This window comes from Periplaneta americana, chromosome 2 (assembly GCF_040183065.1).
Source record: "Periplaneta americana isolate PAMFEO1 chromosome 2, P.americana_PAMFEO1_priV1, whole genome shotgun sequence".
Lineage (NCBI taxonomy): Eukaryota > Metazoa > Arthropoda > Insecta > Blattodea > Blattidae > Periplaneta > Periplaneta americana.
The window spans coordinates 193,930,969-193,957,610 of NC_091118.1; the positions used below are offsets into that span (position 1 = coordinate 193,930,969).

The 26,642-nt window shown below is 33.8% G+C and overlaps 1 protein-coding gene across 1 annotated transcript in view; it reads right to left on the reverse strand.

Annotated features, from left to right (window-relative positions):
* The window catches only part of LOC138694987 (ATP-binding cassette sub-family G member 4-like), a 173,418-nt gene that overhangs the window by 106,051 nt on the left and 40,725 nt on the right, over window positions 1-26,642 (reverse strand). The gene's annotated exons all lie outside the window — the stretch shown is intronic.

Genomic DNA, 26,642 nt, shown 5'->3' on the forward strand with positions numbered 1-26,642 from the left:
AAATTTGAATTATAAAATAATGGATTGCTAAGCTAACGTACTATTACTGCATACTAAATCAATACACTCTCGTTCTTCGTTAATTCTCTGAGATTAAAATGAGTGTACATAAATATTATTTTAAGAAATACAGAAAACGAATGTACAAAATAGCCTATCAAATTTTCTGTGCATAAGAAGCTATTTTAATCTTACCTGTCCTCGATTTACTCAGACGTTACTGTAATAACATTATAGCATTATGTCCATATAGAGAAACTACACTTTCCAATGATGAAATAATAATTAATTATACAAATCGGTTAATTTAGCTTTCGATATTACTTCATACATACACAGAAACATTGTCTGTAGGCTATGTTTAATAGCTTTCGATTGTTGCTGTCCAAGGCTCCTTTTTCGATTGTTGTTGTCCAAGGCCCCATAAAGACGAAGTCATTTGTTATTTTATTGCACCGTTTTAGATGGCGTTATTTTAATTTTAAAACTCATTTATCTCATTAAATATCAGTCCTATCAAAATTTTGTAAAGAATAAAACTTATCGGAAATCATTTAAAAAAAAAAATTGTGTAACATTTTTCACAAAAACCAATAATAAGCGAGATATTTCGATTTATTTAATTCAGGCCCCCTTATAACCCCCCCTTTTAAATAAAGTATTTTGAATGCCATATAGCCTAAAATCTAAGTTATAACGAACTTAATTTATATTCCAATTTTCATATAAATCGGTTCAGCCATTATCGCGTGAAAAGGTAACAAACATACAGACAGACATACAAACAAAAATTTCAAAAATGCGATTTTCGGTTTCAGGGTGGTTAATTATATATGTTAGGACCAATTATTTTTGGAAAATCGAAAATTACCAGAAAAATTTCGGCTACAGATTTATTATTAGTATAGATTAGTCGAAGTTAAGAGTCGTACACAACCGCTCTCACGTTCCCGTTCTCGGGCTCCGGTAAGCTTTTCGTTAATTGTGAATGCTCACATTTAAATAAATTATTTTAACAATTTTTCCGTTCTCGTTGTTTCCGTTCCCGGTTTATTGTGGACCAGCTTTAAGTCCAATATAATTTCGTCTTTTCTTTTGTCTCGCTTGTACATGCTTTCATTATAATTATAATGTAAGTATTTCTTGTGCTACAGGACAGTCATATCACACCTTTTTCATGTTGCACATGTCTAGTTTTATATTACAAGCGATGAAACAGTGTCTGTCAATAATTTAGTTCTTTATTTATAGTTTTAATGTCAGACGCCATAGAAAGTACGAGTTCAACTGAAACAGAGTGTGGCAGAGAAAGGTAATTTCAGAAACTTTTACTATATTTTGAAACATGAATTGAGAATTAAAATTTTGAAATTTCTCAATTTGTTTCCAAAATTTCAAAATTGTTATTTTAAATAACTGGAAATTTTTTGGCGGGGCAAAAATTTGGCAAAAGCGTGAATAAGACTGTTCATTTCATTTGAATCCCTAATTAACAAATTAAAGTAAAAAATGAATTCTGAAATGGTATAAAATGACTGTAGTCTGTAACTGACTCTGTGAATAAAGAAGCAGAGAAACTCTTGTGTGATTATATGATTATGAGTAACAGAGAGGAAGAGATTCCTAAATGGCTGGTGAACCCACGAATGCTTATTTCATCTCTTGAACGTAAAAGTCAAGAATGAAGACGACTGTATCCACGGGGCAATAGACCATCAGCTATTTCGGATCACGAAACTTGGAGTTTCCCAGTATGTTTGGCTGCTTGTTCTGTTCAGAGAATAATTATCACTTAACGCCAATATGTATCCCACTGTGTTGTTTTTTATTACTAATCTATTTTTTGTGTACATTTTATTCAATTGTCGGCTTCTGGTTTAATTATGTAAATCCTACTTAATTGTAATCTAATACTAGTATGTATACTAATGTGTTTATTTTTATTTTTACTGTGTACATTTTTTATTGAATTATCGACTTCTTTTTTTATGTGATTCGTATTTGATTCTAACAACATTAATATGTATTCCACTATGTTTATTTTTATTTTATGAGGTAAATTTTATGTAACTACCTCTTTTGATCTCATTATGTATCTAAATTGTATCAGTATGTAATTACTTAATTCCGAGCCAGTTTTATGTTCAACTGTGTAAGCAAGTTTTAATCCTGGTTGAGTGTAAGAGAAGGCCTTACGGCCTTAACTCTGCCAGGTTGAATAAAGCCATTATTATTATTATTATTATTATTATTATTATTATTATTATTAATATATTGTCCATCAGTAATAAACAGGTAAAAAAGAACTATGAATCCCTACATTTTTGCAATTATTTTTTAAAAATCCTTACATCCCTTTTCGTGTGAAAAATTTCTACGCTGAGACAAATTCCTGCACATGGCAACACTGTTGAGAACTGTAGTTTCATAATTTCTTTGGAGATCATTGACGAATTTAAAACAACATGTCAGCAGAAATATGAAGAATTGTTTATTCTAAATATCGGTCATTATCGGCAGAAACAATCAAACAGTATTTTTTCTTTCAGTGTCGCATTCGCAACGCTAGTGGTGCATTGTTTCTTCATGGTTTAAATCTAATACAATTTTCAAATATGTCTTTAAAATCTTAAAAGTGGCAAGGGAGCCTTCAGCCCAGTTAGTCCCCACCCGTCTACGCCACTGCCATAGTGTGTCTTTGTCAAACTAAACAGAATTTGCCACGGAAGTGTGGAGCCGACGAAATTTCTCACAGATAAAGGAAATGATAAATTATGCAGAAACAACAAGAATGTGGAGATTGCTGGATTTGATAATCAGTCTTTCTTCACACACGTGACATGGCAGAACTAAACAGAGCAGTTAAATCATCTGTGCCTGCTTTTATCAGCTGAACAGATGTACCGCCGGGTAGAAGGTCAATTTACAGTATGTTCGTGAGTCATATCACAGGATACAAAGTCACAGAGCAACTGACGGCTTTCACTCAATGTTCGCAGTGTTCATGTGAGCTATCTCCTTCCTTATACATACAGTTCCAGAGAAAAAATGGTATGCTTAATTTTACTTAGTTTCATTGTGCGTGTGCCGTAAACAAGAGCGCCTGTATATATGCTACCGCGAACAGTCGTGCGAAACTTGTTGCCTATACTTAGCGTCTCCCATTAAACCCGAGTCACACGGGGATAGTTTACAGGAGTCAAGTGCTTGAAGTCTCTAAACTTGATGCTATATTTGTGATCACACGGAGACATTAAAATTTTTTTTTATTTAAATTTAAATATACAGAATAAAGAAGAATATAATTACAAAACAAACAAGAGAAATAGACATAAAATAATAGAAGCAATATAAAAAGAAGATACAGTAGTATTAACAAAATTTGAGACCGAATGAGCAGCGCTCGTGCTCGGTCGTAGTTCAGATATAATATTAAAATAAAAAAAATAAAATAAAATAATAATAATAATAATAATAATAAATAAGTAAAATAAAATAGGAACTAAAATATAATTACAGCGGCAATAGAATTATATAATCTCATATTAACACTAGAGAAGAATAATATCGCACGTGAAAAGTAGGACTAATATATATTTCAAAATTATAGAATACAAATATAATATAGGTTGATTAATACATACACACAAGCTATAAACTTGAAACCATGCTTGAAAAAAAAGCGCGCGCTGAATGTGGTATTCGTAGTGGTGTTTGAATTCTTGTATTCTGTTATCTATGCTAATAATAAATCAGTAAGCGAAATTTTTCTGGTAATTTTCGCTTTTCCAAAAATAATTGCTGTTAACATATATAATTAATCATCCTGAAACCGAAAATCGCTTTTTTGAAATTTTTGTTTGTCTGTCTGTCTGGATGTTTGTTACCTTTTCACGCGATAATGGCTAAACGGATTTCGATGAAAATTGGAACATAAATTAAGTTCGTTGCAACTTTGATTTTAGGCTACATAGCATTCAAAATACTTTATTTAAAAGGGGGGTTATAAGGGGGCCTGAATTAAACCGAAATATCTCGCTTATTATTGATTTTTGTGAAAAATGTTACATAACAAAAGTTTCTTTAAAAATTATTTCCGATAAGTTTTATCCCAGACAAAATTTTGATAGGACTGATATTTAAGTCTGTCTGGATGTTTGTTATCTTTTCACGCGATAATGGCTGAACGGATTTCGATGAAAATTGGATATAAATTAAGTTCATTGTAATTTAGATGTTAAGCTATATAGCATTCAAAATACTTTATTCAAAAGAGGGGTTATAAGGGGGCCTGAATTAAATAAACCGAAATATCTCGCTTATTATTGATTTTTGTGAAAAATGTTACATAACAAAAGTTTCTTTAAAAATGATTTCCGATAAGTTTTATTGCAGGCAAAATTTTGATAGGACTGATATTTAAGGATATACAAGAGTTTTAAAATAACAATACAATACATTTCCACCGCCGCCTCAGATTATAGTGTCGTTGTTCCGTAACTTCTATGTGCAAAATATTAAATTTTTTAGTAGGAAGAAAAACAAATTTATTCATTCTATGGCAGTAGTGCATAGGAGATCGTGAATTCTTACATTTTCGAAAGGAAGAAATATAATTAAGTTATATATAGTAGAGTGTATTATTTGCTGCATCACTATTTAAGTTATGCACAGTAAGGTTAACATAAAAATGATCTTCGTACACAATCAACTGTATTAATTTGGAGTGATTTATTAAAGGATGCATTCAAGACTAATTTAGAAAAATGTTAAACGAATTATATTTGCACCAAATGAGTGCTCTCTGGACCAAAATGATAGCATTTTAATTATTTAAATACAATTTAAATTAAGTACCATATTAAACGATTTATTCTTCTATCAAACACGAATGTTCTCTGGATCAAATGCCCTATTTTAATTATGTAATTACTTTATATTTATTTCTAATAAGTGCAGCGGAGCGCACGGGTACAGCTAGTAGTTAATAAAAATCAATAGTGAACTGGCATTTTTAATTTGGTGAAACTGAAGATGCCACCAGCAGATATTCATGCATGTGTGCAGCTAATTGGCGCCTTGTTATTGTATTAATTACAAAATATTCTTGAAGAAAAGGAAAAGAGAACATGGGTTAAAAAATGGATTCGTAATAGAATTATGCACGGTGCATCTAATACCTTGTTGAAAGAATTAGCTGAAGAAGATCCTGCAGAATACAGGAAACATCTCGGAATGAGTCCTGTTTTAAGGGTTTTCAACTTTTTTCGAACCACTTCTACGTCTATGTTTTCGAAACCTTGTTCCATGAGTTCACTGACTAGTTTCTGGAATAATAATTCCCGCTTGTTTTTATTGAGGTATTCTTTGTCACGTATATTCCATAGAAGTTCATACTTCTTATACACTTCCAAAAACTTTATGATAACGTTGGAATTCCACTTAGGGGCGCTCATTATTAATAATTATTAATTTACTTCGACAATAGGCCTAAAACTACAAACTTTCTACTTGCCAAGTTGCTACAAGTTCGCATTCACACGAGGGAAGTGGTGGAGTCAAGTTGGTCACGTGACGGGAAAGTGGACACAAAAGTTGACGGGTGCTCAACTCAAACTGCTTGACCGCCAAGTCACAACTTGACTGTCTCGACCATATCACACGGGGAAAGTTGAAGGAAAGCCGACTTGCTCCAAGCACTTGACTCCTGTAAACTATCCCCGTGTGAATTAGCCTTTATAGGCGCAATGTTCGGTTCAAGTTCGTCGAGTATGGGGAAGTTCGATATTCGGTGATGTTCGCTCTGCAAAAGAAGGCCTGTCCTATTTGTTCCACCTTGTTATAAAAATATTCACCGTCCTCCACTCCCACCCCTTCACGTTTTAATCGCTTAAGGATTTCAGCACAGATCTTGCGATTGGTTTTTGATATGAAATGAAACTAGGTTAGGTTATATATTATTTTAATGCACCGAAGTACATATGATATTTCCATGCAGATATTCTGCGTCATCATACGATGAAAGAGTAATAGAACGGAGAAAAACTCTCGCCGGCACCGGGATTTGAACCCGGGTTTTCAGCTCTATGTGCTGATGCTTTATCCACTAAGCCACACCGGATACAACTCCGACGCCGGTTAGAATCGTCTCAGATTAAGCTCCAACTCTTGGGTTCCCTCTAGTGGCCGCCCTCTGCACTACGTCATAGATGTCTATGAACGCAGGACCGAAGTCCACACATGTGCTGAGGTGCACTCGATATGAGTGACTAGTTGGCCGGGATCCGACGGAATAAGCGCCGTCTTAAATCACGAAGTGATTTACGCATATCATATATATTATTTTAATGTACCGAAGTACATATGATATTTCCATGCAGATATTCTGCGTCATCATACGATGATATATATGATATGCGTAAATCACTTCGTGATTTAAGACGGCGCTTATTCCGTCGGATCCCGGCCAACTAGTCACTCATATCGAGTGCACCTCAGCACATGTGTGGACTTCGGTCCTGCGTTCATAGACATTTATGACGTAGTGCAGAGGGCGGCCACTAGAGGGAACCCAAGAGTTGGAGCTTAATCTGAGACGATTCTAACCGGCGTCGGAGTTGTATCCGGTGTGGCTTAGTGGATAAAGCATCAGCACGTAGAGCTGAAAACCCGGGTTCAAATCCTGGCGCCGGCGAGAGTTTTTCTCCGTTCCATTACTCTTTCATTGTAGGTTAGGTTAGGTTAGGTTAGGTCACGGTGGCTACGGGCGGGTTAGGACGACCCTTTGCACGTCGGCCATACTGAGTCCTATTTTATTTTATTTTATTTTAGTAGGTTATTTTACGACGCTTTATCAACAGCTTAGGTTATTTAGCGTCTGAATGAGATGAAGGTGATAATGCCGGTGAAATGAGTCCGGGGTCCAGCACCGATTGTTACCCAGCATTTGCTCGTAATGGGGTGAGGGAAAACCCCGGAAAAAACCTCAACCAGGTACCTTGCCCCGACCGGGAATCGAACCCGGACCACCTGGTTTTGCGGCCAGACATGCTAACCGCTGAGGCCTATTGTGCACCCCGAAGTGTATGGGATGAATGAGGATGAGGGTGTACCAGCCCACCGCCCGCATGTAACTCCTCATCCGCTCACCCAATGGGGGTCTCCTACCCTCCCCCGCTCTAAGTTCATATCGCCAAGATGACCAAACAGCACAGGATCCATTCCAACGGCCCTTCCAAGCAGGGTTTAAGCTAGAAAATAAATGTCACAAAAATGCAGAAAGGAAAAATTATATTTGTGCAAATTGCGAAATGCTTGTGCAATATTATAAATAATTGTGCAGAACGACAAAATTAATAAAGTATCCAGAAACAAAAAGTTAATGTAATTTGTTTCTTGGAATTTTATTACTTTCAATCGATCTTATCACATTCTAGATATACTTATGTAAGTAAATCATTAGGCGTAGGTACGTTTAGAATCAATTACTGCTGAATTTACATCACATTAAAATACGTTATTTTATGGGCACTCTAAACATTGAAATTCTTTACTAGTAGACCCTTGAAGATTTATTGTTAGCAGAGTGCTAACTCTTTTTACTGAAAGGCGGTTTCTAATTCCAGCTTTTACAAGATTCGTGCAACTAAATCCTCGCTCACAATTTACAGTATGCGATGGAATTATATAAATCAATTAGAAGTAATTGTTCACTTAACTTACATGAATTACACCAACTCTTTGAAATCAATTCCTAAACATCTATTGCTCAATACCGTTTTGAACATTGTCCATGCCATTAGCATTTCATTTAAATTCAGATTAGTTCAAACACATCTCTGATTTCATTTTCTCCATTACCATCTTCGTTTCTGAAGTCCAATGTGGTCGTCGCATTTTTGCACATTCACATTTAAAGTTTGTTGCATTTTTAGAAGTCGAGTAGCAAAATGCGACAAATGTAACTGTGGCTTAAACCTTGCTTCCAAGGTGTCGAAGCGCCCTTGGAAGTGCTCTTAACTCTTAAATTGACAAAGTATCCTGTAGGATACAACAGGTCAATAGGCTATATGCTATAATTTTAATAGAACAACAGAAAAAAAATGGTAGGAAAATTAAAATTTCACAATACTATAATATTGTACAACATATAAAAATATGGACATTGAGACAGTTCTTTTCTTTACGGTCCGACAAGGTTTAATAAACTAGTGTGAGAAATGAAGCTTTGCCAAGTTAAGGTTAAGGAATGAATCCTGGCAGAGATATTGAGGAAGGCTGGGAACTCAGGAACGATTGCAGAGAGGACGCCCTCTCCCGTAAGCGGATGAAGACATGCGTCTTAACCTGAATATGACTTTGAATGAGATGAGAAAGATGAATGATATGATATGAAAATCTAAATTCTTTTTCTACACGGGAGGGGAAGGGAAAATGGACCGTGGCAATGAAAATTCCAACCCACCAATTGCCTAAATAGCTGTGGAAAACCACGGAAAAACCACAGTCAGGTTGGTCGATCCGGGAATCGAACCACGGACCTCTCGAATGCGAGTCCCATGTGATACGTATGAGCCAACTCGATCGGTCGAAAAAAATGAAACTGTCTTGGTTGCCTCTCTCATGACCGAACATTGCAGAACACTATTACCTTCATAATGTAGACTCCCATCAAGACTGGGGTCATTTTTTTTTGGAATTGTACATTTGCATATACGTATTATTCTTAAATTCGACCGGATGTAAAACTTTTTAATATCTTCGAGCCATAACCTGGAATAGTAAATACGTATTTTTTTATTTGGTTCTTTTACGACGCTGTATCAACATCTAGGTTATTTAGCGTCTGAATGAAATGAAGGTGATAATGCCGGTGAAATGAGTCCGGGGTCCAGCACTGAAAGTTACCTAGCATTTGCTCGTATTGGGTTGAGGGAAAACCCCGGAAGAAACCTCAACCAGGCAACTTGCCCCGACCGGTATTCGAACCCGGGCCACCTGGTTTCGCGGCCAGACGCGCTGACCGTTACTCCACAGGTGTGGACAAATACGTAAGTAAAGATGTAAAAATTTATAGAATAATTTTCAATTAACGTTTTGCGCTGTAGCTCATGTGGAAGTCAACGATTACAAGTATATTCCATTCGTCCTCCATTAAGGGGAGGCGCACAGGATGCGGAATGCCCTCGCACGTAGACCGCTTGGATGGGCTCATTGTACTACCTGGGATGGAATGATGTGGATGCCGTAATGCCCGCTACAGTTCCCCCTGCAGGCCGCCCTCGAACTCCCCCTACAGCCTGCACAATTCTTTTACCTTTCTGCATAGGCCTCACCACGGTCCCTCAACCTCGATCTCACGAACTATCATATCATGATCCCAAGGGGAGAGTCCAACGTACATAGCACTATCATTAGCAACTAATGACCACATATCCACGGGGTCCAAGTTCGGTGGCGGCCGAAAACTAAAAAGAAAAAAAAAAGGAGAGAATGATGAAAGAGGGGAAGTGTAATAATTATGATGGCGAAATGAGTCCGAGGTCTAACGCCAAAGTATCCTAGCATATCTTCTTCAGATGGTTGAGGGAAAACCTCGGAAAAAACTCAACTAGGTAATTTGTCCCAACCAGGATTTGAACCCGGGCCCGCTCGTTTCATGGTCAGGCATACTAACCGCTACTCCACAGCGGTGGACAAGAGTACAAGAGATATTTTATTTTTTACGTCGGTTTTAGCCGCAGAAGTTTTTATTGCTCTAAATTCAACGTGGGTGAGAAATGACCGAAATATTTTGTCTCGAGCCCTCTATCAGGAACTGGGTGCTTTTACGTGCCGTAAATCTACGATATGAGACCTATAACTTTACTTCCCTCCCCGTTTTATCTTAATTTTAATCGCAAAGTAGAACAAAACAGGCTAAAAACAAATGAAGTTATGCAATGTTACGTTTGTAACATTGGCAAGATATATGCGCACTTAAATATGACGTTTGTTTGCTTACATCACACAATACGCAAGAACTGTTTATTATATTCATCGGGTCACAACTTGGAATTCATACAGGGTGAATCGTAAGTCATGTCAATAATTTATGTCTGGGAGTTAGGCCTAATCTTTAAGATGTCTGAGACAAAAAATTTAATATAATTTTGCTCGTTTTTACCGAAGTTTCGAAAAAAAAATGTTTTGAGTAAAATATTTAGTAGCGTATTTTAGGGATACTACTGACTAAATTGTCAAAAGCAAACTTTTGTTTAAAAAACATTGGCAACCATATATGATGATGAACGTTCATTTTCAATGTACAGGCTTCTATTAACTGAAAAAAGCATTTGTTAAAAAAAACCTTAAAGTTTATTGACATTTAAAGTACGACAAAAATAGCTGCATCAATTTGATGTTTGTTATGACCAGGCTTCGAGACTTCGGACCCGATAGAGCAGTTCAGTGGGAAATCCGCATAACGGCGCACTGAGTATAGTGGTAAAGCGTACAGTGGGTGGGGGTACTGTAGAATGAATGCCAACAAATACGCAAAGGAAAACGCTCTGGATTTGAAGGTTCTGACGAATAATTTGGTTTTCACACACACCTATTTTCAAACTGTGTCTGAAACTATTACACGGTTAGAAAAGTAAGAGCAAGAGATGCCGGAAGCCCTCAAATTAGTTGAGGAAATGACATTGATAATAAATGAGACACCAAGTACACCAGTTACTGAACGTGTAAAATAGAAGTGGAAATCAATTTTATATAAAAATAACGGATATGGATCATTGTGTAATATAAACAGCAAATTAGTGGGCATAGAGTCACCCGAGAATGAAGGACCGTCTCTTAGCGACTGCAATGACGTTAGGTTTTTTTTTCGTCATGCGACGTAGAGCGCATGTTTTCATAGTACAAACTGTGTTTGGCAGATAACCGAAAAAGATTTACGTTTGAGACACTGAAAATGTATTTTGTAGTACATTGCAATTCTGTACTGTAACTACACTTCTTAACGACGACCAATACGATAGGATAAATGAAGAAATTAAAATTGCTACATGTTTATTTCCACCATTAACACTGCGTATAATTAAACACAAATGCTTATAAAAGACAGGAGAATAGATGCTTTTCACATTATTTTGACATTGTCATAGTGTAATGTATATTTACTTTGAGAATGTACTTATGTTTACGTTTCCCCATACTACTGTACTCTATTCTAAACAGCAACGTTGTTACCTCAACACATCTCTATCTTTCAGTACCTGCAGCTAGTCAGCAACCTATAGTATAAGCACAGTAAACTTATTGTATCGGGTCCAAAGTCTCGAAGCCTGGTTATGACTATGAGAGTTTTTTTTTAAGAGATAATTTACAGCTAGAAGCTATCTGAAGCTCTCATTAAAAGTGCATTAAAGCGTTCCATAGTCAGCTTCTTTTTTTTTTTAATTTTTTTTTGCATATTTGTAAACTTTTTAATGCATAGTTGCATGCGTATTTTGGCAGTTTTTAGAGCATATAAATCCTCGCCTATTTACTGCTAAAATTTCTCAAGAAGAAAAAAGACGGCTAGACTAAAAGCTGTATACAGTATTTATTAGCAAAAATCTCAACATATATAGGGATGCCAAATGCAACACGTTTGGAACAAGTCCAGGCTAAAGTCGACATCAATTTAGTACGAAGACGTTCACAGTACGGTGACCAAATCTGAAACACATTTCCAAGAACTCGAGACAAGGGGATTTCACGCAGATGATGAATTCATATTCGTGACGTGGACGCAAATGTGAATCCGTGACAATGAACATCACAAACTGCACAGGCAGTAATAAGAACGTGCAGCGGCGAGATTATGACGAGACAAGACGATGGTCTACAGCAGCCCTGGCGAAAATGTGACTCGCGAGCACATCGTGGCTCGCAATGAAAGCTATGCATTTCTCTTGCTTCCTACCTCCCCCAACCCCCACCCTCTCACTCACTGGAGTCCAACTCCGTTCCATTTGTATTTGTCTCTGACCTGTGAGTGGCGTATCGTTGCAATGTCTCTCTCGAAACCATGTACCTCTACAAAAACGAGTAGCTCTGGTTGGCGAGTTGGTATAGCGCTAGCCTTCTATGTCCAAGGTTGCGGCTTCGATCCCGGGCCAGGTCGATGGCATTTAAGTGTGCTTAAATGCGACAGGCTCATGTCAGTAGATTTACTGGCATGTAAAAGAACTCCTGCGGGACAAAATTCCGGCACATCCGGCGACGCTCATATAACCTCTGCAGTTGCGAGCGTCATTAAATAAAACATAACATTTAACATACAAAAACGGAAGTTTCAAGTAGGATGGGAGGACGCATTTTTTTGCTGCCAATATGATGAGAATATTAAATGTATGTTTTGTTCACAAGTATTACGAGGAAACGGTTGTGTAACATAAAACGGCATTATACTTCATGTCACTCATGAAACATTAAAAGGGGAAGTATTATTATTATTATTATTATTATTATTATTATTATTATTATGTGCAATTTAATGACGCTTTGCTAAGTTGAAGACCTGACGCAGTATTCTGCACAGTCAGTGGAACACTCACAAGTACACAGCGCCGCCTAGCGAGAAAGTTAAGAATCTTGTGAAAGAAAAGGTCTGAGACTAGTACACGAGAAGTGAAAGCTACACACCACTTTCCCTGCAAGCAATGAGAACCAGTGCTGCCAACATATTGTAATTATGCAACGGATATCACGATTCATCATTTGTAGCATGAAGCACAATGGAAAAATGTAACGTAATTTCACTGTGACCATTCAGTAACAATTCGACACCCCATAATTTCAGTGTGAAGAGATTACCTTCTCAAAACTTGTTTGGATTTTTAGAAATAATTTATTAAAAATCCTCGGCTACGTCTCGCATGATACAGTATTCGGTTTCAGTCAGATAATCTGGATCAAGTTTCAGGCATGATATTCAAGATTCGACTCTACCCCTTACAACAATCGATGCACGTCCCTTTGCCTGTTTCTGGCATTGACGCTTGATGATCACGAACTTTCTACTCGTGAATGTCTTACACACAACTTATGTTTTAAAATGCACTTAAATCACGTGGTAATTGATGCATATAGAAAATTAGGATTTATAATCAGAAATACAAAAGAATTAAAAAATATAAATACTATTGATACTTTATATAAAACTCTAGTTAGAAGTAAGCTAGAGAATGCGTCTGTAATATGGTCACCTCAGTTCCAGTCCCATCAGATGCAAATAGAAAGGCTACAGAAAAGATTTTTACGTTATTTATATTTTAAAAAACATCACGTGTCGTCTTATGACAAGCAAATTTCATATAATCAGTTACTTTTTGAATCTATACTAATAATAAATCGGTAGCCGAAATTTTTCTGGTAATTTTCGATTTTCCAAAAATAATTGATCATAACATATATAATTAACCGCCCTGAAACCGAATATAGCTTTTTTTAAATTTTTGTTTGCATGTCTGTCTGTTTGTTACCTTTTCACGCGATAATGGCTGAACCGATTTATATGAAAATTGGAATATAAATTAAGTTCGTTGTAACTTAGAATTTAGGCTATATGGCATTCACAATATTTTATTTAAAAGGGGGGTTATAAGGGGGCTTGAATATAATGAATCGAAATATCTCCCTTATTATTAATTTTCACGAAAAATATTACATAACAAAAGTTTCTTTAAAAATAATTTCCGATAAGTTTTAGTCTATGCAAAATTTTTATAGAACTAATATTTAATGAGATAAATGAGTTTCAAAATTACAATTACAACGCCATCTAAGGCGGTGTAATGAAATAAAAAACAAATGACTTCGTCCATAAGGGGCCTTGGACAACAACAATCGAAAGCTATGAAAAATAGCCTACTGAGAATGTTTGTGTTTGTATGAAGTAATATTGGAAGCTAAATTAACTGATTTGTATAATTAATTATTTATTCACCATTGGAAAGTGTAGTTTCTCTAGATGAACATAATGCTATAATGTTATTACAGTAACTTCTGAGTGAATCGAGGACAGGTAAGATTAAAATAGTTTCTTATGCGCAGAAAACTTGATAGGCTATTCTGTACATTCGTTTCCTGTATTTCCTAAAATAATTTTTATGACCAAATGAGTGGTCTCTGGATCAAAAATGATCGCATTTTGATTTTTGTAATACAGTTTAAATTAAGTAACATAATAAACGATTTGTCCTTCTATCAAACACGAATGTTCCCTGGATCAAACGTCCTATTTTAATTATGCAATTACTTCATATTTATTTCTAACGCGTGCAGCGGAGCGCACGGGTAAGGCTAGTTTAATTATAAAACTTCAAAATCTCGACGATTAATAAATAGCCAAATTTTACTCTATAAGACTGTTAACGGTATATTGAATAACTGTGATTTTCTTAAATTCCTTCAGTTCAATGTAAAAAGAGCAGAATTACGTCATAGGCAACCTTTTATTATTCCTATTCCTAGAACTGTTTTCTTCGAGAACTCTCCATTGTTTGTTATGTGTAATACTTACAACTCTCTGTCTTTAAACTGTGATTCTCAATTGGATTTCAGTTTAATAATTGAAAATTTTCATACAATATTAAAAAGAATTGTATTTCCTTAGATATTTAAATTATGAAGAAGTGTATTGTAATGTTTTTGCTCTAGTTTTTAAATAATTTTGCATCATTATATTGACATTTGGCACTATATTAACTGTAATATTATATTCTAGCATCTATTACTACTATGTATTTTCTTTCTTTCGTTTGTGTTGTTTGTTTTGTTGTTTTTTCTCTCTTATTATGTATTTTGTGTATATATCTATGTAAGCCACCTGTAATTGGAAGCCTGCTTCTGTTGGTGGTGGATTTAAAATAAAATAAAATAAAAATAAAATAAAATTTTGGCTCGTAATCGTCATTAAAGTGAGAACGAGACGGGTTAAAGAGCCCGAGAATGAAAAAAATTTACAAAGACCAAGAAATGGTTTTACCATATTCTCCCTCCTCCTTGTTTATAAGATATTTTCTCACCAGTTTTTTTTTTTTGCTTCTAAATTAGAAGGTAACTGAAGAAAACTAAAAAATCTAATTACACAAGATATTTAAAACAAAAATACGAGTAGCTATATTTTGTTACATACCCATTAGTTCAGATTTAGGTAACTGACCTATTGGGCCCTACATTTAGACAATATTACATTTCGATAGCACTGATTTAATAGGACTATATCTAAATTCGAAGGCCGACACAGTGGTCCAGTAGCTAGAGCGCTGGATTTATAAACCTATGGACCGGGTTCGATCTCCGGTGTACTTCCGATTTATAATTTGTGTTCAGCAAGTCCGTGATCCAGGTGACACGGGAGTTTTCTCCGGGAGCTCCGGTTCCTCATCTCATCTCATCTCATCTCATCTCATCTCATCTCATCTCATCTCATCTCATCTCATCTCATCTCATCTCATCTCATCTCATATCATATCATATCATATCATATCATATCATATCATATCATATCATCTCATCTCATCTCATCTCCAGCCTTCAATAACGCATCCTGGGCAACGACTTGTCGGTAAATTAGTCTATACAAGTGGCTTTATATGGGTTAATGACAAAAAGTCAAGTATCCGCCATTACAAAAAAAAAATTATGTTTTATTTAGAATCATGAGGTTGAAGTACGAGTAGATTTCGATTTGTTTAATTCCATTACATGAGGCGTTCAGAGCTAAAGTGGATCAAGTCCATGAGACGTAGTTTTGAGATAATACGATGATGATGATGATAATAATAATAATAATAATAATAATAATAATAATAATAATAATAATAATAATAATAATAATAATAACATTTCGTTATATTTTGATTAGTTTAAATTCAAGTAAGAATGATTTCATTTCGTTTGAATTTAAATTAAGTCGTTTATACTGATTATATTTTATTTAAATTTATTATAGATATCATTATCTTGATTTGGTTAAATTTATATTAGCCTAGATTAAATTTCGGTAAGGCCTGTTTTATTAGTTACAGATTAAAGTAGATTTCATTTTAATTAGATCAGATTGATTCCATTAGTTTTAATTTTCTTATATTTGGAATATATTAGACTATAATTAGATAAGATTGATTTCATTATAATTTCATCAGATTATTTTATTTTATTTAGACCATACTGATTAGATGAATTCCAATTCATCTACATTAGATAAAATTCTATCTGATTTTATCAGATTAATTTTACAATATAGTGATTCCGTTTATACGGTTGATTTCATATGGTTCAAGTCAGACAGGTGTAACTACAGTATATTTATATAGTAGTAGGTTATTTTACGACGCTGTATCAACAGCTTAAGTTATTTAGCGTCTGAATGAGATGGTAATAATGCCGGTGAAATAAGTCCGGGGTCAAGTACCGATAGTTACCCAGCCTTTGCTCATATTGGGTTGAGGGAAAACTCCGGAAAAACCTCAACCAGGTAACTTGCCCCGACCGGGATTCGAACCTGGGCCACCTGGTTTCGCGGTCAGACGCGCTAACCGTTACTCCACAGGTGTGGACGTATATTTATATAAGATTCGTCTTAGGTTGTGTATTACATAACATTTGGAGCACATAATATAATTGATTAACCGTACTTTGTTTTAAAGATTTAGTAAATAATGTTTAATTTCGATTATGTAATTTATTGTATAAATATATTGTAGGAAAAGTAGTAACAAAACTAACAAATCTTCGACAATGTAATAATTGCGGTTTCTAAAGTTGGCAGTGCTAAGAGGACAGCAACAAAAACAACCGCGCACGCAACACCACATGAGCAACTACGTTTTCCTCGCGAAACTGAGACACGATGTCCACTTGGTAATGTCCATTATAATTATTTTCTGGTGGTGTGGATGAGCAGGCCTCATGGCCTTAAGGCGATGCGTCACTGAAATTTCTAAAATCCATCATTTTTGACCTAGAGATTTGAAATTTTTCTTCAATATGCATATCAATATCATAATTACACATTGTAAATTTCAATTTTTTTCTCATAAACACTTTTTAAAAAGATGACCTTATTTTGTTCTTTTTTATTTCATTTTTTCTTAAAGGTAACACTGCATATTGTGCAATGGAGCATTATTAATGCCCTACTCTAATGTGTCCATTTATAAAAAAATATATATATAATTTCTTCATGTTTAAACATTGATAAAAAAATACTGCTTTACGTATAATTCTCTAGTATTAAAACTATAATGAATACAGCCAATCAAATGCTCCATTTCACAACACAGATATTAATGAATAAATGTGACAAGTTTAAGGGGTCAGGTACAGCTTACAGTAGTAAAATGTTTGGAAATATTCAGCATTTTTTCCTCCATTACAGTATCTTGTACAATAATGAAAATTGGTATGTGTAAAATACTGTCCTTCTGCTATATGAAAAAATATTTTTACGATTTAAAAAAAAATATATATATATATTTTTTTTTTTTTTTCGAAATTCGAAATGTTGGCAGTTCACTGTGCAGTGGTGAAGCGTTTCCCTCATAATTCATAAACTTGTTAACTTTTTCATGTTTTCTCTCTTTTATTTTAGTGCTGAAACTCATGTTTACAATATCATGCTCTTTCAACTACATTCCTTAATAAATAATATTTTTTTTTTATTTTGTGTTAGAAGAAAATACTGATATTTGACCATTTTTTAAATGAATTTATTTTTATCAGACAATCTATCAAAGGTAGAGAAGTGATCGTACATCATATTATAGATATGACATGCATAAATACACACAAAAAATTTCATCACAGAATGTTGGATAGTTTTTGAGTTGTGTGGGAAACGCTTCATCACTGCACAGTGAACTGAATTTTGAAGAAAAAAAAATGTAAATAATTTTTTTTTAATTGTAAAAATATTTTTTTATATACAGCAAAAGGACAGTGTTTTACACATACTAATTTTCATTATTGTATAAGATACAGAAATGGAGGAAAAAAAATGTTGAATATTTCCAAAATTTTACTGCTGTAAGCTGTACCTAACCCCCTAACCACTGAGAAATAAAATGAGTAATTGTGGTTGAAAACGCATAAAATTTATTTTTTGAGATAATTAAATTTAAAGTTTTGATTATACATAACTCGTACATTAACACAGCTTCTACTAATTATATGAAAGTATGTTTACAATTAAGATACTGAAATAAAATTTTAACGAGATCATACAGATTTAGCGCGAAAATAAAAACATGATAAAATTTGTCAAAATTCTAATAGTTTTAGTAGCACATCACCTTAAGTCCACCGGAGTAAATAAATAAATAAATAAATATTTGTCTGCTACTTAAATGTCCACGAAATAGATTCACGACAAAGAAGTCGAACTAAATGAATGTCCATTATTCCTAAAGTCTACAAAAGAAATTGGTAATTGTGGGATGTCCAATAGCTACGAGTATAATGTCTATTTTGAGTAAGGCCATTGATAAAAAAGTGTATTATAATATTAATGTGGGCCTACATACAAAAATACATTATTCCATGAAGTAAAAAAATAGATTTCCTTTGATTATAATGTACAATTTTACTAATTTCATTGCAGCTACGCATCTTCATAAAGCTTGAAACGATAGCTAAGGTCTTTCACGTAATGTGCTACGCTATCTTCGTTCTTGTATACAAAATAAGTCTGAATTATTTGCTCTACTTTTCGTAAATTCAGGGCGCATATTTTGTAATGAAATGTCAAACATTTTGATAGTCTCTAGCCAGCTGCATGCATAATGGTTACTGCTTTCGTTATTGCTTTGATCTTTCCTAATGATCTCATACCTCCGACTGAGGTTCTGGCTGATATTTACATCTATTTTCTCTCTTAACGATATGTGTCAGAGTAAGGACAATTGAAGGGTTCAGAGCCATAGTGGGCCAAGCGCCATTTATTAAAAAAGGAGAAAGCAAGGGTTAAAGTTAAGTGAATGCCATAGTTTAATGAAGATTGACATATAATTTAGTTTTAATGTGTATACTTTATATTACTTGCTATATGTTTCCATTGAATTATGGTAATAACTTCATTTTAACATTTATTTTCAACGGTTTTAGTAAATGGCGCTTGGCCCACTATGGTTCTGAACCTTTCAATTGTTTGTATGCATCTGAAGTCTGATTTCCTAATGACATATTCAAGACTTTAGCGGAACTTTAAATTGCGCTTTTAATGTGTCACGTCTTGAAAAAGGTTGAAAAACGTTGTTATAGAGCAAAGTTGAAAAATAAATGTAAACAGAATAATAATAATAATAATAATAATAATAATAATAATAATAATCCGACCAGCCGACTGGTGGCCTCGCGTCCATATGCCGAAGCAGAGGTGGATGATCCAACCAGAATGGAGGTATCGTGTGGTTAGCACGATGATCCCCCAGCAGAATAATGAATAGTATGGTGTAATCTTGAGGAGAAAGAGTACAAATTCTTGTATAAAATCTGTCAACAAAAATTACGAAAATGCAACGCTGCAAGAATACTACACTTCCTTTTTCTCCAGGTTGTACTACGGTTTGAGAAACTCTGCTTTTCAAAAAATACTTGCTGCCGAACATGTGATATAATGGGCACATGGGTTTGAGTGTAAAGAATGCTAATCATAGACGCCTCTTTACAACCCAGCAATCATGTTCTAATCATTTTATTGGCTCCACAAGGCCACACTGTTTCACACATCGAGTTAAGTCCGGATCACAAACCTGAAGGCGAAACACGACAAAAACGACGTTTTTATTTTCTACGTCTTATGTGGCCTAATAATACTGAAGGAGAAATTTATAAAAGTACTCTCTACCACTTTTTTTCTGTTTTCTATTACTGAAAAATTAAGTGTCTATGACTCTATACCATGGTATTAATAATAATTCTTCACTCTATCATCCGAAGCATTAAGTATTACGATATTGGTACATTGGTGTTCAAATATACCGAACCCTAGTAATCGATAATGTGTTCGTGTAAGTGTGGCTTCTTTAGTTATTACTGCATATGATTTGATGGCGAAGATAACAATCAGTGTCGCCAATAGTAAATAAATATACCTGCATTACAGGATTCAAAATTCCATCCCCTTCTAATGATTGTACAGCTGTCAAAGGAAAAAGTGGCCGCTCTCTAGATACTAAGTTCCCTTCGGGTACCTCCGCTACAAATAGGAGACAGGTGATGTTACATGTTGTTCCACGATGCCTGTTACATACAGTTATAATTAAAGTATTCTACGTGTTACACTTTTAACGTAATGGTAGCATTCCGGGCTGGTATTCGTTAAGACGTGCGTTCGAACAGCACCCAGTGGTTTTTTATGTTTTTTTTTTGTTTTTTGTTTTTTGTTTTTTTGTTTTTTGTTTTTGTTTTTAAGATAGAGAGAAAATATAATTGCTGCTGTTTCTTTTATGACTGTTTTAGTAGGCCTAATGAACATCAGGTTCATGAATGCATTATGCCATTACTTTATCATTATTTTATTATGACATTATAGCTGCAAATGGAAAGAAATAAAAGAAAAATTGTATACTCTATAAAAATATCTTTCGTGGCATAAATAAAACAAGCATACTGGCGTCTGCCTTAGAAAATTCAAACAATTGTGTTAGTTAATGCTAGGGCTTCTCCTTTTTTAGGTTAAACCTCCCACCAGTAAGGTGTTTGAAACAAGTTCAACTAAATTGTAAATGCTCTGATGTTTCTAGTAATGAACACAGTAACTTCACTATTTTTCATCAAAATATTAGGGGATTAAAACAAAAAACTGATGAATTGATCACTTCTTTAGCAACTCAAAAGCATAAACCTCAGATATTATGTATAACTGAACATCATATGAAGCAACAGGAAATACTACAACTGTCTTTACATGGATATGTATTAGGTTCTCATTTCTGTAGACATGTCTTCCAAAAAGGGGGTGCCTGTATTTTTATCAGAGAGGATCTATTATTTAGTAAAATTGATATATCTGATTTTTGCCTTGAACAAGATATTGAAATCTGTGGAATACAAATTGGTTATGAGATATCAAATTTAATTATCTTATGTGTTTATAGGGCGCCAATGGGAGGTTATAAGAAATTTACAACTAACTTAGATTCATTATTGAAAAGACTTTATAAACCACATACCGAATTTGTAATCTGTGGTGACATAAACATAGATTATCTATCAGAAAGCTCACGTAAAAGAAAATTAAACTCACTTCTTGAAACTTATAATCTTAGTCACACAGTAAGTTTTCCAACCAGAACACAAGCTGGAAGTAGTACTGCCATTGATAATATATTTATAGATAAAAGTAGATTGAATTCCTATTCAACAGTACCATTAGTCAATGGCCTGTCTGATCACGATGCACAAATTCTAAGTGTTTTCAATATGAGTGAAAAATTCCAAAGTGTTAATCTAAAAATAAAAAAAAGGATTATAAATGCTGAATCTCTTCATCATTTAAATACATGTCTACAAAATGAATCTTGGGAAAATGTATATAGTACCGATACCATTGACATTAATACTAAATTTAATGCATTTTTCACTACATTTACGAATTATTTCAATGAATGTTTTCCAGTCAAGGTGGTGAAAAAATGTAAAAGTAAAAACATGTGGATAACTCAGGGAATTAAAATATCATGTGCTAGAAAAAGGAATCTATATTTAATGAGTAGGAATAGTGATGATCCTCATGTTCTTAATTACTACAAGAATTACTGTAAAACTTTGACAAAAGTTATAAAAGATGCAAAGAAAATGTATCTGAATGAAAAAATACAAAATTCAGATAATAAGATTAAAACTATTTGGGATATTATTAAAAATGAAACTAATCGATATTCAAAGAGTGAAAATATTACTTGCATTAAAATCAATGATAGTAAAATAGATAACCCAAAATCAATTGCAAATCATTTTAACGACTTCTATATAAATATTATTCAGAACTTAAACATTCAAGATTGTGCAGAAGATGCTGCACTTGGTTACCTAACTCATGCATTTAACACTGAGTTTTTAGGTCTCAAATTTATTCCCACTACCGCAGCAGAAATCATGCATGTGATAAAACAACTAAAAACAAAATATTCCTCTGGATATGATGAAATTCCAAGTAAAGTTCTGAAAGCTTGTTCTGAAATATTATCCCCTCCGTTAAGCTATCTATGCAATTTGTCAATGCAATGTGGTATTTTTCCAGAAAGACTCAAATATTCAATAGTAAAACCAATATACAAAAAGGGAGATAAATGTACTATTGCTAATTACAGACCCATATCATTATTAACAACATTTTCAAAAGTGTTTGAGAAAGTTATGTATAATAGATTATATCATTACCTGGAGTCCAACAATATATTAATTTTAGAACAGTTTGGATTTAGAAAACAAAAATCGACAGAGAATGCTGCTTTTAGTTTGGTGGATGAAATACTAAATTCATTAAATTCGAAACTACATGTAGGTGGGATTTTTTGTGACTTGGCTAAAGCATTTGATTGTGTAGACCATAGTATATTAGTAAAAAAATTGAAGTTTTATGGTATTAAAGATGAGATGTTGGGTTGGTTTACATCGTACTTATCAAATAGAAAACAAAAAGTAGAAATAAATGTACCAAATAGTCATAAAGTTACTTATTCAGAATTTAGAAATATTAAACATGGTGTTCCGCAGGGGTCAATTTTAGCTCCATTGTTGTTTGTAGTTTATATTAATGATTTAGCCTTGACCATAAACAATTCATCCCATGTAATTTTATTTGCAGATGATACAAGTGTAATTATTTCAAGCAAACAATACGATCATTTTATAAACGCTTCTAATACAGTGTTGAATCTAATGAATGAATGGTTCCATGCAAATAAACTAGCACTTAATGTTGATAAAACCAGTGCAGTCAAATTTAGTACACACAATAGTGCTCAGGTTTCCTACAGTATTCGATTAAATGGAACTCATCTCAAAGAATCTATAAGCACAAAGTTTCTTGGTTTAGAATTGGATAATTACTTGAACTGGAAAACGCATATAGAATGTATTACTCATAAATTGAGCTCTGCCTGTTATGCATTAAGATCCTTATCTACTATTGGTGATATAAACTTACTTAAAATGTCATACTTTGCATATTTTCACTCTGTAATGAAATATGGATTAATATTCTGGGGTAACTCGTCTGAAGCTAAACACGTTTTTGTTTTACAAAAGAAAGCTATAAGAATAATGGCCGGTGTGCATAAAAGGACCTCATGTAAAAATATTTTCCGAAACTTAGAAATCTTGACTTTACCTTGTGAATACATTCTTTCCCTAATGATGCTGTATATTAAGAACCAAGATAAATTCAGTACTAATCAAGACATTCATCATTTTAATACAAGACATAAATCAGATCTTCATCTACCCTCTGTTAGTCTAAGCTGTTTTAAAAAAGGAGTTCGCTATTCATGTATAACAGTCTTCAATGCACTGCCTAATTATCTTAAAGATTTGAAGAACAACGAGAAAAGGTTCAGAAAAGAATTAACCAAATTTCTACATACTCATACCTTCTACACAATTGATGAATTGTTTATGCTTGTGAATTGAATTATTCTACTTAAATGACATGTACAATTTTATATAGCTCAACTAAAATATGTTTTTATATTGACTTAATCTGTTTACTATGTACGAGTATTGTATTTTTTTGTTTAGCATAACTGATGAATTGTATGTACTGTAAATTGAATAGTATACTGTATAGGTCAACTGATGAATTGTTTAAGCTTATAAATTGAATTAATCTACTTCATATGAATTGCATAGCTTAACGAAAATAAGTTTGTAAATTGAACTAATTTGATTGTATATGTTTGTATAGTTTGGCTGATGAATTGTATATGTTCTTAAAATGGTTACTAGTCTGTGTAGCTCTACTGATGAATTGTATATAGACCTACTGTAAATTGAATGGTAATATTTATAGCTCAACTGATGAATTGTTTATGATTATAAATTGAATTAATCTACTTGATATTAATTGCACAAATTTGTATAGCTTAATGAAAGTATGCTACTTTGTATTGTATATATGTATAGTTTTGGCCGATGAATTGTATATGCTTTAAATTGAATAGTAATCTATATAGCTCTACTGATAAATTGTTTGTGTTTGTAATTTGAAGTAGTTTGCATGATATGTATTATCAATTTCTGTATATCACAACTGGTTGAATTGTTTATGCCTTAAATTTAATTAAATTGTTTTGTATTATAATATAGCTCAACTTATGAATGATCGTTTGCGTTTGTAAATTTAATAATCTGATTGGCTATGTATTGTATACTTTTAGTAGAGCCATCGATGTAGCTCAGTCGACAGACTCGCTGGGCTGCTGATCCGAAGCTGCGTTCGGGCTTGGGTTGGATCCCCCTTTGGACTTTGGTTTCTTCGGAGGTTTTCCCCAGCCGTGGGACTGAAGCCGGATGGTCTATGGTGAGTCCTTGGCATCAACCCCTTTGATTTGATTACCCCCTTTGATTTGATTACCTGGTTGGGTTTTTCCGAGGTTTCCCCCACCGAAAAGGCAAATGCCGGGTAATATTTTGGCGAATCCTCGGACCTCATCTCATCTCACTACATCTCGCCAAAATGTAAAAAAATGTAAAAAAATTGTACAAAATTGTAAAAATTGTAGAAAATTACTAAATTGTAAAACTATAAAAATTTGTAAAAATTGTAATTGTAATATTGTAAAATGTTGACATGTTCCACATCTTAAAGCTTCATTGCTCATGTAAGATCTATGGAATAAAATGAATGAATGAATGAATGAATGAATGAATGAATGAATGGATGAATTAATTAATTAATTAAAAAACCAAACCAGAAGACAAGATTAAATATTTAGTCGATCTTCTTCCAATCTCGATCACATATTGCAGTCGAGTGGACATGTCCTGGACGAGCTTTCACACATCATCAGGACGTCTTGGAGGAGGATCGGACCAATTCTTTCTCCACATATTGTTATGCTTCTTTACTTGTGCCCCCGAGGCTCAGTTGGAAGAACGCCTGAATTCAGACGTCAACGTCTCAGGCTCATAGCCTCATTTTATTGTGTTACAGGATAGTATAATGTAGTAATATAAGAAGAAAATATTATTATGCAACTGTATTTTTCCAAATCAACATTAAATTTATATTATTTGTATCGCTAAAGAACATAATATAAATGATAACTTGAATATAATTTATAACGCTGAAGAATTATAACAGAATATAAATAACTTGAATATTATTTATACCGCTAACAACAATATAAATAGCTTGAATGTTATTTACACCGCTAAAGAATTATAACAGAATAGCCTATAAATGATAACTTGAAATTATTTATACCGTTAAAGAACGACAGCAATATAAATGACACCTTGAATGTTATTTACATCGCTAAAGAACGATAGCAGAATAGAAATAACTGCCTGCTGTATATGCAACTAGCAGAATCTTGGTGTATCTAAGGTTGCATTATATTCTAAGCAAGCTACTAGGGAAACTACCGTATTCTACACAGCAATTTCGTATTCTACTATAGTGTACGCAGCTTTATAACATTAGAGGTAGCTCCATTACCACCTAGGATTGAAACAGGGACTTTACAGTCTGTAACCAATTATTCCACTAACTTAGCTACTCTGTAAAAATAATACATGGTTCATGATAACATCAAACGATTAATTCATTCGTAGTTTCCTGCCCAAGGGCAGGTCTTTCACTGCAAACCCAGCATTCTCCAATCTTTTCTATTTTCTGCCTTCCTCTTAGTCTCCTCTTCATAGAACATCTCGTTATGCATAATCTTTTACAGTATCCACCTCGAGACAATGGAATTCCCTGTCACAAAGTATTAGGGGCTGCAAAACAATAAACACTTTTAAAAACAGCTTAAAAGATAACCTTCTTAGCATTTCACTCCAATCATACTGACAAACTATCACTGTCTACATTGTTACTCCCTCCTTTAGACATGCATCCTGATAGTGCTGTATTCTCAAAATTGTCTCATAATAATCTCTTTCTATTATCTAACATTATTTGAAATATATTAACATTCTATTTATTTTCGCTTAATTCTGCTACAAAGTTTCTATTTCAGTGTTTAATTAATAGTTCATAGTATTTTGTTGTTTAATTCGTAAATAACTCTTGTATACATGTAGCTCTTATCTAAATCAAATTGTTGAATTCTTTGTAAGTTGATACATAAGTTATATATGTATACTTTTTGCTGGTTGAGTGGAAGAGAAGGCCTTACGGCCTTAACTCTGCCAGCTAAAATAAATCATTATTATTATTATTATTATATATGGCCCATATATCTTCTGTCCTGAACTCTTCAGTTCACCATTCCTTCCAGTGTATCCTTCAGTACCAAGTTTCTTCTCAGTCAGTGACCCAACCAATTCCTTTTTTCTCTTTCTGATCAGTTTCAGCATTAGATTCTTTCTTCACTCACTCTTTCCAACACAGCTTCGTTTCTTATTCTGTCTGTCCACTCTTGTCCATATCCACATTT